The 9,750-nt window shown below is 38.8% G+C and overlaps 2 long non-coding RNA genes across 3 annotated transcripts in view; one reads left to right on the top strand and one right to left on the bottom strand.

The window, feature by feature from the left end:
- Positions 1-9,750, bottom strand: part of LOC122171287 — a 21,049-nt gene that overhangs the window by 3,777 nt on the left and 7,522 nt on the right. Inside the window, exon 6 of the long non-coding RNA XR_006171951.1 lies at positions 6,251-6,364. This is a non-coding gene — a long non-coding RNA (uncharacterized LOC122171287). The remainder of the gene's footprint in view (positions 1-6,250; positions 6,365-9,750) is intronic.
- The window catches only part of LOC122171286, a 37,816-nt gene that overhangs the window by 24,862 nt on the left and 3,204 nt on the right, over positions 1-9,750 (top strand). Inside the window, exon 7 of one of the 2 annotated variants that reach the window (XR_006171949.1) lies at positions 2,136-2,811. The exons of the other annotated variant lie outside the window; for it this stretch is intronic. This is a non-coding gene — a long non-coding RNA (uncharacterized LOC122171286). Of the gene's footprint in view, positions 1-2,135; positions 2,812-9,750 lie in introns of those variants that run through there. 2 annotated transcript variants of the gene reach the window in all.

Here is a 9,750-nt window from a genome sequence, read left to right as displayed (position 1 = left end):
CTCTTTCTCTCTTCCTCTCTCTGTCTTTCTCTCTTTCTCTCTTTATCTCTCTCTTTCTTTCTCTCTTCCTCTCTCTCTTTCTCTCTTCCTCTCTCTCTTTCTCTCTTCCTCTCTCTCTCTTTCTCTCTTCCTCTCTCTCTTTCTTTCTCTCTTTCTCTCTTTCTCTCTCTCTTTCTCTCTTTCTCTCTCTCTCTTTCTATCTCTCTTTCTCTCTCTCTTCCTCTCTCTCTTCCTCTCTCTTTTTCTCTCCCTCTCTTTCTCTCTTTCTCTCTTTCTTTCTCTCTTTCTCACTTACTTACTTACTTACTTACTTTTCTTCAGTTAAGTATCACTGAAATCTGAAGAACTGAACTAAAATCAGTTTTAGGAAATACTACTTCTCTGAAAGAGTGGTCAGGCACTGGAATGGGCTGCCCAGGGAGGTGGTGGAGTCACCGACACTGGAGGTGTTCAAGGAACATTTGGATTCTGTGTTGAGGGACATGATTACTGAGAACTGTTGGTGGTAGGTGGATGGTTGGACCGGATGATCTTGTAGGTCTTTTCCAAATTTGGTGATTCTGTGATTCTTTCCTCCCTTCCTTTCCTTCCTCCTTCCTTTTATTGTTTTTTGGGAGTGCGGGGTGAGGGCAGGAGGATGGTATTGCTTTTCAACAAAATATTGAGAAACTGTTTTTCACCTTGCACCTCTGAGCATCTTTGACCAGAAGGCACAGAACTCTAATTCTAGCAAGTGCATCAGGTCAGTATGAAACCACGTTTCCATCCCTCTCATGTACTTCCAGATAGAAGTGATAGAAAACAAAGTAATGGATAGAAATGCATTAGATGCAGTTTTCAAACAGAAAGCTCATATGTAAAGTGTGGATACTCCTTAAGGCATCTGATCTGATACCTCTTGGCAATGTGGCTGAGAATTCAGAGCAGTCAGAAATTAAGATACTAATCAGTGGATTAAAAATCCACTAACTGAGAGATGCCTTATTGCCATTAAAATGTTGCACTTTTTTTGATCCTAAAGGAATTTTCTCTTTTTCTACAGTATAATATTATCATCAGTAATTCCAAAGAAAACGTATACCATATTACAACTGTTTCCAGATGAACGTGTTTTGTGGAGTAGTAAATAATGAAGAACACAGATGACCAGGCCCTCTCCATCATTTGATAAGCTAACAATGAAACTTTTAGGGCACCTACAGACAGAAGAATTTGATGAAGAACAAAGAGTGGTCAGGCGCTGGGATACACTGTCCAGGGAAGTCGTGGGGTCACCAAGCTTGGAGGTGTTCAGGAGCTGTTTAGATGTTGTACTAAGGGACATGTTTTAGTAGGGAATTGTTGCTGATAAGGGAATGGTTGCACTGGATGATCTTGTAGGTCTTTTCCAACCTTGGTGATTCTGTGATTCTAAAGCAAATTATCTGAGGTCATGGAAGCTGGAGAGTTTGTACAAGTCTATGGGGCCAGATGGTGTGCATCCCAGGTTCTGAAGGAGCTGGCTGAGGTGGCTGCTGAGCTGCTCTCCATCATGTTAGAAAAGTCATGGCTGTGAGGTGAGTCCCGGATGACTGGAGGAAGGGTCACGTCACTCCCATTTACAAGAAAGGGAGCAAGGAGGACCTCAGGAACCGCAGGCCGGTGGGTCTCACCTCTGTGCCTGTGAAGATCATGGAACAGATCATCCTGGATGACATGCTCGACCACATGAGGGATGGGTGTGTGATCCAAGACAGCCAGCACGGCTTCACCAGAGGAAGGTCATGCTTGACCAACCTGGTGGCCTTCAATGATGGATATAGCTCCTGCTATATGCTTTGTTTTTATGGGGGCTGAAAGAGTTGAGTTGAAGGTTCCTTTCTATACTTGTGGTATTTGTTCTTTATCTATGCTTACTCCTCTCCAAACTCAGAAGCCATTCAGAACTCCTCCAGTTCTGAGTGAGAAGGAACACAGACAGTTCTTAATATCTGGGACAAAAAAGTTGAGGCCTATTGCTGAAGATACTATTTCTCTCCATTGAAAATACTGACATTAACTTTTAAAAGCGCTCAGTATCTCAATTTTATCCCTTCTGTGAAGACCAGTTAGGAAGTTTTTCTTCATTTTACCTATTTGTTTTGTTTAATTTGCAGCTAATTTGCACCTAAGCAGTGAAGACAAACCTCACTCCTTTGAGGAGCCCAAAGCATGGAATTTATTTGTTGATTGCAGTTACAAAGTTGAAGAAACTTCACTGTATGAACAGAAAGCATTTTCATCTTCGAGCTTATCTCCAGGATTCTCTCTTCTTTGTATCTTTGCTTAATATTGTGACTGAAGTAAGGACAACAGTGTCTTTTTTTTTAATACGGAATTTATAATCATTGGAGTTCAGTAACTGAGTTCTTGTGAGATACAACAATATAGAATTACAAGCTTACTTAGAGTCTGTCTTACAAATCAGTGTCACGTTGCTGCTTTTTAAAAGTCTGTGCTGTTGAACACTAACAAAACACAGGAAATATATCCTTTTTCAGGAAATGCTTGCAGTATTGAGTCGATAAAACTATTTCTGTTTAAGAGAATCAGATTTAGATACTCCATACAAACATGTGTAACATCGCAGCAATAAATGTGATGAGTATATTAATTGACCACTTAAATTCTGAAGGTAGCAGATGAACTAACTATGCTATCTTTCCTCTTCCTGTACATACCGTAATAAAACAGCTTGATGAAGCATTTGCTACTACAAAAATTTCTGAGAAGATTTTCAAGAAATGCACTTACTGTACAATATAGCAATTGTGAGCCTTGTGCCATATTGCACAGAATATTGCTATTTTCTTTGTATATTAAATATACCAATTGTTAGTCAAAAGAAGGGAAATGGATATAACTGGGCTTCTTTACGGAGCATAATAGGCATAAATGATGCTTTTACTCATTCACTAACAGAATTGCTGCTGTACAATTTTGAATCCTGAAACATTTCATTTTAAATTCAAATTTAAGTCAAAAGTATTGTTACTAAACTGATGAAACTTCCAATCATAACACTACATTTCCTCTTTTTTCCTCGTTTCCTCTCTTCTCTTGTCATATAATTGAGTACAATGCAGGCTGGATTCCTCATTACAGCTCAGCCTTAATGAAGGGAAGATAAAGGGAATGTCATACTTCTAGCTCCTGTTGTTAAGCCTGTGTGTTATTTACTGTAGCCACTCTTCTTCCTTCATCTTTCTTGGCTTGTTCTGAAGGATGGTTCTGGTCCCACTTACCGTTGCCTGCACTCAGCAAGCTATGAGAAAAAGAAATGAAGAGCAAAAGCATCAGATCTATGGCAGCCAGGGAGCTTTCCTTTTGCTCCAGCTACTCTTTGGTGATCAGTGCAATCACCTGTATTGCCCCTGCAGGGCTTTTCCAAAGTTAACTCCAAACATCCTCTTGCTTTGGAGAACCTCAACTTCCAAGCAATATTTTCTGCTTGCGTCTGTCTTCTGTTTTGCTTCTCTCCCTTTCACTCTGTTTTACGTATTCTGACACAATCCAAGAAAACAACAGATGGCAACTTCATCCAAGTGGGTGTTATCCACTAGGGACTGCGAAACAAGAGTTCATTTTCAGTTAACTTCCTGCTTTCAGGTTAAAAGCAGTAAAAAGATGAACCTACTACAGTCGTCTGACCAACACGAGTCTCAAAAATAAGTTAGAACAGAGTGGCTGGTTTTGTCATGGGAAGATCTGCCTTTCACTTCAGTAAATTGAGACTGATTTCTGCCCTTAAACAAAATTTTAGTTCTAATCTTTATTGACTAGATTTGGATTTGGGATTTCTAAGGAGCAATGCATGAGTAGTAGCAGTGATAATATGCTCCATCATGAGAAACAGATGGTGTAAAAGAAAAGCAGCTAAAGGAGAAGGTAGGAAAAATCTGATAAAAAACAGTTCATGGATTCAAAGCCTTGGGAAAGAGGAAAGGAAGAATTAAGGAGAGAAAGATCAGAAAGTAAGTGTAAAGAAGAAGAAAGGAGAGTAAAAAGAAGAAAGGATGAAGGAAAGGAGGGTATAGAGTGTAGGAGGGAGTACTCAGTACTCAGTCACATGCTGGTTTTGGTGAGTTTCTATTCCTGATACCATTTGCACTCCTTAAAAATGTCAGGGCTTCCAGTTCTACAGGAGGAAAAAAAAAAAGAAGTGCTGTAGAAGAGTTACAAACAATAGCACAGACTTTTACTAAACTTCTTTGAGCGGAACTGGGACAATATCAGTACACTGTCTTTACAAGAATATAGGGAAAACTTTTCCTTTCATTCCTTGGCAAAAAGTAACCTTTTAATGAGTGAAGTAAGAGTAAGTACTTCAGTATAAATGTGGTAATTAGCTGTGAAACGAGGAAGTAAGCACATGAAGCACCTGAAAATTTAGCATGTCACTAATGATATTTCAACCTTTTCCTATTTTGTTAGATCTGCTCAGCCTACAGCTTTATCAGTACAGAATGTTACAACTAACGTAATGAATGGCTGTTACTGAACAAAAGGGGTACATACTATCAGAAATAATATCATAACACAGTAAAAATGCTGACAAAAAAAGCAAAAGTAAATGATAGTGCAGGGATAAAGAGGAAACTCAACTGAACTGCAACACAGAACATTTATGTTGACTCCATTGAAAAGGTATCAAAAACCATACAAAAAGGAACAATTCAAATCAGATAAAGAAGAAAGTAATGTCTGGGTCTGAAAGGACTGTGTTGGGTTGACCCCAGCCAACAGCCAAACATGTGTTGGTCAACCTTGTTGAAGTAGTACATTGCTAAATAATTGTTTGCAAACCTCTGAAGATATAAAAGCAATCTGAAATACTTCTGTAATTAAACTTGCACATTTATATTGCACATTCTTTCTGTCAAGAAACAGTAGGAATCTAAATGATGGTTCTTTCACACGGACTTGTTAATAATGAGAAATGCTTCCAGAACCAAGAAATAGGCTTCATGAATTACAGATGTCACACTTTCAGTAGAATCACTTTTCTTACCCAACATAATTAGCAGGAAATCTAAAAATTAAAAGAGATATTTGGATTTCCTGACACTGGCAAGAAAGAAAGATAAGTAAGAAGCTGAGTAAATTAATGATAAAAATATATAAATTGTTGTGTTTAATTTTGCACAATTCTTCTTTCTTCCACTTCATTGATTAACGTGACTTCAGTGCGATGGTTTCTTCAGTTTGTCTCCCTCTGGTGGATTACCTTTTCTGTGTGCCAACAGAACCTTTAATCTCGATTCTTTCTTTTTCTTCCTCATTTTTATCATGGTGCTACATTGTTATCATTATAATTCAATAATCCATATAGAGTAACACCCCTATTCCAGCCCTAATTACTTCACTATTCAAGCCTGTGTTTGTTCCTGTTCCCCTGTGTATCAGTTGTCTGGGCTATAAGTCATGCAGTGTTCTCAGACCTCCTCACTTGAAATAAATATCATTATACCATATTGGTTTTGATTGATTCTTCTGTCTCCCAGATAAGCTCAAAGAGGGGCTTAGCATGGGGTCAGTGTACAGCAGATTTTTCGGTGTTCTGATTTGGGATCTGGTTGAAAAAAATTAGACTGAGTAGACTTAAAGTCAGGGACAGTAAAATCATGTCACAAATTTGGAACACCTTTTCTGAGTGATTATAATCTTTCAGTGGCATAGATATATTCTAGCGGTTGATGGACAAAAGATAACATGGCCTACTCCATTTTTTAAACTGATTCCTCTGTAATTTAGGTAAAAATAAATGCATATTGAATTATAAGAATGGAATCTCTCCTGGACCTGATGGTACTGACAGTGGCCGCTGAATATTTTTAGTATTAATGCCAAACATATTTGTGACTTTATTTTATAGGCGAGGGAAATTTTTCAGGTTCTCAGATGAAGATCTGAAGGAGGAAAAGCCTATCACTAAAGTTGTGCTTTGGCACTTCCATGGCACAATTTTTTTCCTTAGAATATGTGCAAACTGTACTGCTGATTTTCCTTTCTTTTGTTCTATTGAAGTGGGACATTAAATAGATTCTGTTATAATTAAGCAATTAGCTGCACAGTTAAGTCTTCAAGTTAGATAAATGCTGTGAGCTGCACTCAATAGCTGCTATTGAAGATGCACTCAGGTCACTCGTTTCGTTAGGACCCCACCTTCTCTTCTTCAAGTGCCCTCTACTACAAATGGGAATAATAATTAAGAGTAACAACTAAAACTCACAGTTGAGTTCCTGCATGCTGAGTGACTGAGCCAAAGTCCTTTTACTTGGGCATTTTGGTTTCCAAGGCAGTGAGATGCTTCATATCCCAGTTCAGAACAAACAGAGGAGCTCACCTGTGTTGACATAGGAAGGGATTTCAGATGCTGATTTACTGTGAGGAATGGCACTATCACTACCTACCATCCCATCTTCTCCCATACAACACAAATTAACTGGCTAGACTGTCAAACGACCTTGCACAATATGTATCAAGGCCAACCACTCTCAGTTCTTACAAAACAAATCCTTCTTCCCATCAGATGATTTATTGTGCTGCATGGACCAGTTCTGCTAACACCTACTCACATGAGTAATTGTATTTATTCTTTGAAATCAAAGTTTGACTGACTAGTTGTATGCAAACTGGGTTAAGCTCTCGAATTCTGAGTTTTTGAAGGCATAACTGCATTTGACATGCTTTCCAGTGCTTTCAGACTACTTTGCTGTACTGTGAAGTGAGAAAATAAATGAAGGTAAGGCATTAGAGAAGTCCTTATGTTGACCTTTGGGCAAAACTAATGTTGAACACTGAGAAAGGAATGGTGACTGAAGAATAGTGTCCCCAGTGTGAATGAAAGCTCCACAATCCCATTTAAGCACCCTTAGAACATTAAGCCATTTAAGATATTAGCACAGCAAAACACCATTGTTCAGAAGAGCAAGTGAAAGCTGAGATGGGCTGGGTTACTCCTTCCAGCACAGAGAGATGCTTTATTTCAATTTTGAAGACTTATTTACAGATATTTGAGATCTTCTATTATTTAGGAGGCTCCATCAGGGACTTTAAAGGTGTTTGCTTTAAAAAGAAAATAATCCTACAGCCACTTAGAAAAGAAAGAAAAAATCCAGCTCCATAGGAGCTGAATTTGTACTGCGTTACTTTAATCTCCTCATAATTACCATCTTCACATTTCTTTCACTTTTCATAAAATTGAATCTTTCCAGACTGATAAAATTACGTAGTTAGCTACAGTACGTCAAAAGACAGCAGCTGAAAGCAAGTTGCTTATTCACTGAGTGTAACTCTGGTTGATCTAAAAAGAAAGAGATCTTTGTACTTCATACATTTTCTTTTGGAAGCTCTCCTCACTTCACAGAATCACAGAACTGTGGAAGGTTGGAAGAGACCTCAAGAGATCATTGAGTCCAAGCCCCTGCTAAAGCAGATACCCTACAATAGGTCACACAGGTAGGTGTCCAGACAGGTCTGGAGTATCTCCAGAGAAGGAGACTTCACCACCTCTCTGGTCAGCCTGTTCCAGTGCTCCATCACCCAGGAGTAACTCAGCTCATCTCAGCTTTCACTTGTTCTTCTGAACAATGCAAAGGTAACCACAGTTAGCATGGTTAACATTTCTGGTTTTTAATTTAAAAGGTTGCATTTGAACTGAGAGGCACCACAAATAGGTGAAACAATCAGTTTCTGTAAGGTTTGTCTAGTTTGTAAGTGGTATTCCCGCTTTTCTGCAAGCACGAAGAGAATTCCTATCAACTCAGAGTTTCCCTGGAGGATCTGTGTTAAATAGTCTTGTCTAGAAAAAGTAAAGATTGGACTTCTCTTCAGATATGTACTTTATTAGTATAACATATGAAGGTGGCCTTGCTTGCAGAAGGGGGGTTGGAGCTTGATGATCCTTGAGTTCCCTTCCAAGGCAAGCCATTCTATGATTTTATGATTCTTTATGAGAGACAAATCAAACTTGTTTATGACCTTTTCTTTTAGAAAGAAAACCACATCACAGCCTCATGACAGCTGGTTTTGTATTCTTTTGTTTGTTTGTTTTCTTAAAGTTGATTCTTTAAATACAGATTTAATCAATGTTCTGTTTAAAATTCCTGGAAAAAAATGATCATCTTATTCACCTTAATTTATATTAAAAACAAGAGATTTATATCCAAACAGGAGATTATATCAATGCAGCTCTGTGCAGCATTTCAAATCTCAGACCAGGTCACAGAGCCATTTTAAATCTGTATTTCTGTGCATGCAGAGTCTGAAGATTTTCATTCAGTATTTATGCAGTGTTCATGCAATGGTGATGTGCAGGCTTTTCCCAGATGACAGCACAGCAGACATAATTTTGTGCATTTTTTTCACTTCCACGAGGTCAAGATGTCAGGCAGCTGATTACAAACTCTCCTGTTGGTTGGGCCCAGAACATATACCAGCAGAGTATTTGCTGGCAGCTCCTTCCAGCAAAGATTTAGGATATTTGTGTGGAAATGGAATAGTTGGGTTCTCACCTCAGCCTTTGCTCAGGGCTAAATCTGTCATTGTGTGTCACCCACAGCTCTACTCTGTGACCAAGCCAGGCAGGTTGATGACTTATTTTGTGAAAATAATGCCTGCAGAGAGTTCAAAGGTTTGGGAATAAGGCAGCAAGTATTTACATCTTTTGGGAACGTGTAACCCCCACAAGTGGCCTCGGTTCCTTCTGAAGTCACGTTGCAAGTTCCACAGCCAGAGTAAAGCTGATTTTTGTTCTTTAAGGGCAAACGTGAGCCTGTGAGATTGCCTCACAATTCTGGTTAATTTAAATGACCTTTGTGATGCACAGAATTAGCCTGACAAGGACAATGTTGAATTATAGGGGATAAGATTAATCCTGCCATCAGGAACTTTGGCATTTATCTTGATGATGTTATCTCAGCAGCTCATGCTGCCTGTGACCCTTCCCAGATTATTCTGTGCAATATCTCATAGATAGCAAAATGCAATTTATCAAGACATAAATATTTGGAAAAAAAACAAGGTGCTCATAACTTAAGATAAAAAGGCAAACATCATTTCAATATGAAAATGGATCAAGATTTACTTCAGGTAATCTGAGATCACATATTTTGCTTAACTCTTAAGGTAATTGCCAGAAATTTGGGTCTACTCTTGAGTTGTGGACTTAGGAATTTTTTTAGGATATGGATAGATGGCACTCTGGGGGAACTACTGAATTTTACCAAGCTACTCCCCATCCACCAGACTAACCCACTTTGTGTACAGTTGGAGCTTCTCTTAAGGACAAAATGAAATACTAAGGACAAAACCAGTGGAGTTTATTTAGCTGATATTTTGTATCAGTGTTTGAAGCCAGCTGTCACAAAAGTTGGCTTATGGTAAGAAGGCAACATGAAGGACATGAGGAAGGACATTGGAAATGTTTGCCAACAAGCATATGTTTGATGCAAGTGCAGCTAAACAGATTAAGCCACAAATGATCTTATACCCTATGTTGGTAATTAGCACACACATCAGTGAGTTCCCTGAGGTGTAGTAGTCAGTGCTTAGGTTGCTCTTCAACAGGAGAGACAGGATCTTGACGAGTGGTTCTTCCAGCTCCCTCTTTCTGAAGTGGTCATTACCTTTTCCCATGTTAGCCCTGTGCTACATACTCAGTCACTCCATCAGGTCTCTCTCTCACACACACACACACACACACACACACACACACACACACACACACAC

Source organism: Centrocercus urophasianus, unplaced genomic scaffold (genome assembly GCF_019232065.1).
Source record: "Centrocercus urophasianus isolate 14NV4802_14NV808 unplaced genomic scaffold, USGS_Curo_1.0 seq_9, whole genome shotgun sequence".
In the NCBI taxonomy this organism is placed as follows: domain Eukaryota; kingdom Metazoa; phylum Chordata; class Aves; order Galliformes; family Phasianidae; genus Centrocercus; species Centrocercus urophasianus.
Note: the sequence above shows the minus strand (reverse complement) of the source record. Positions and strands in the feature narration are given on the sequence as shown.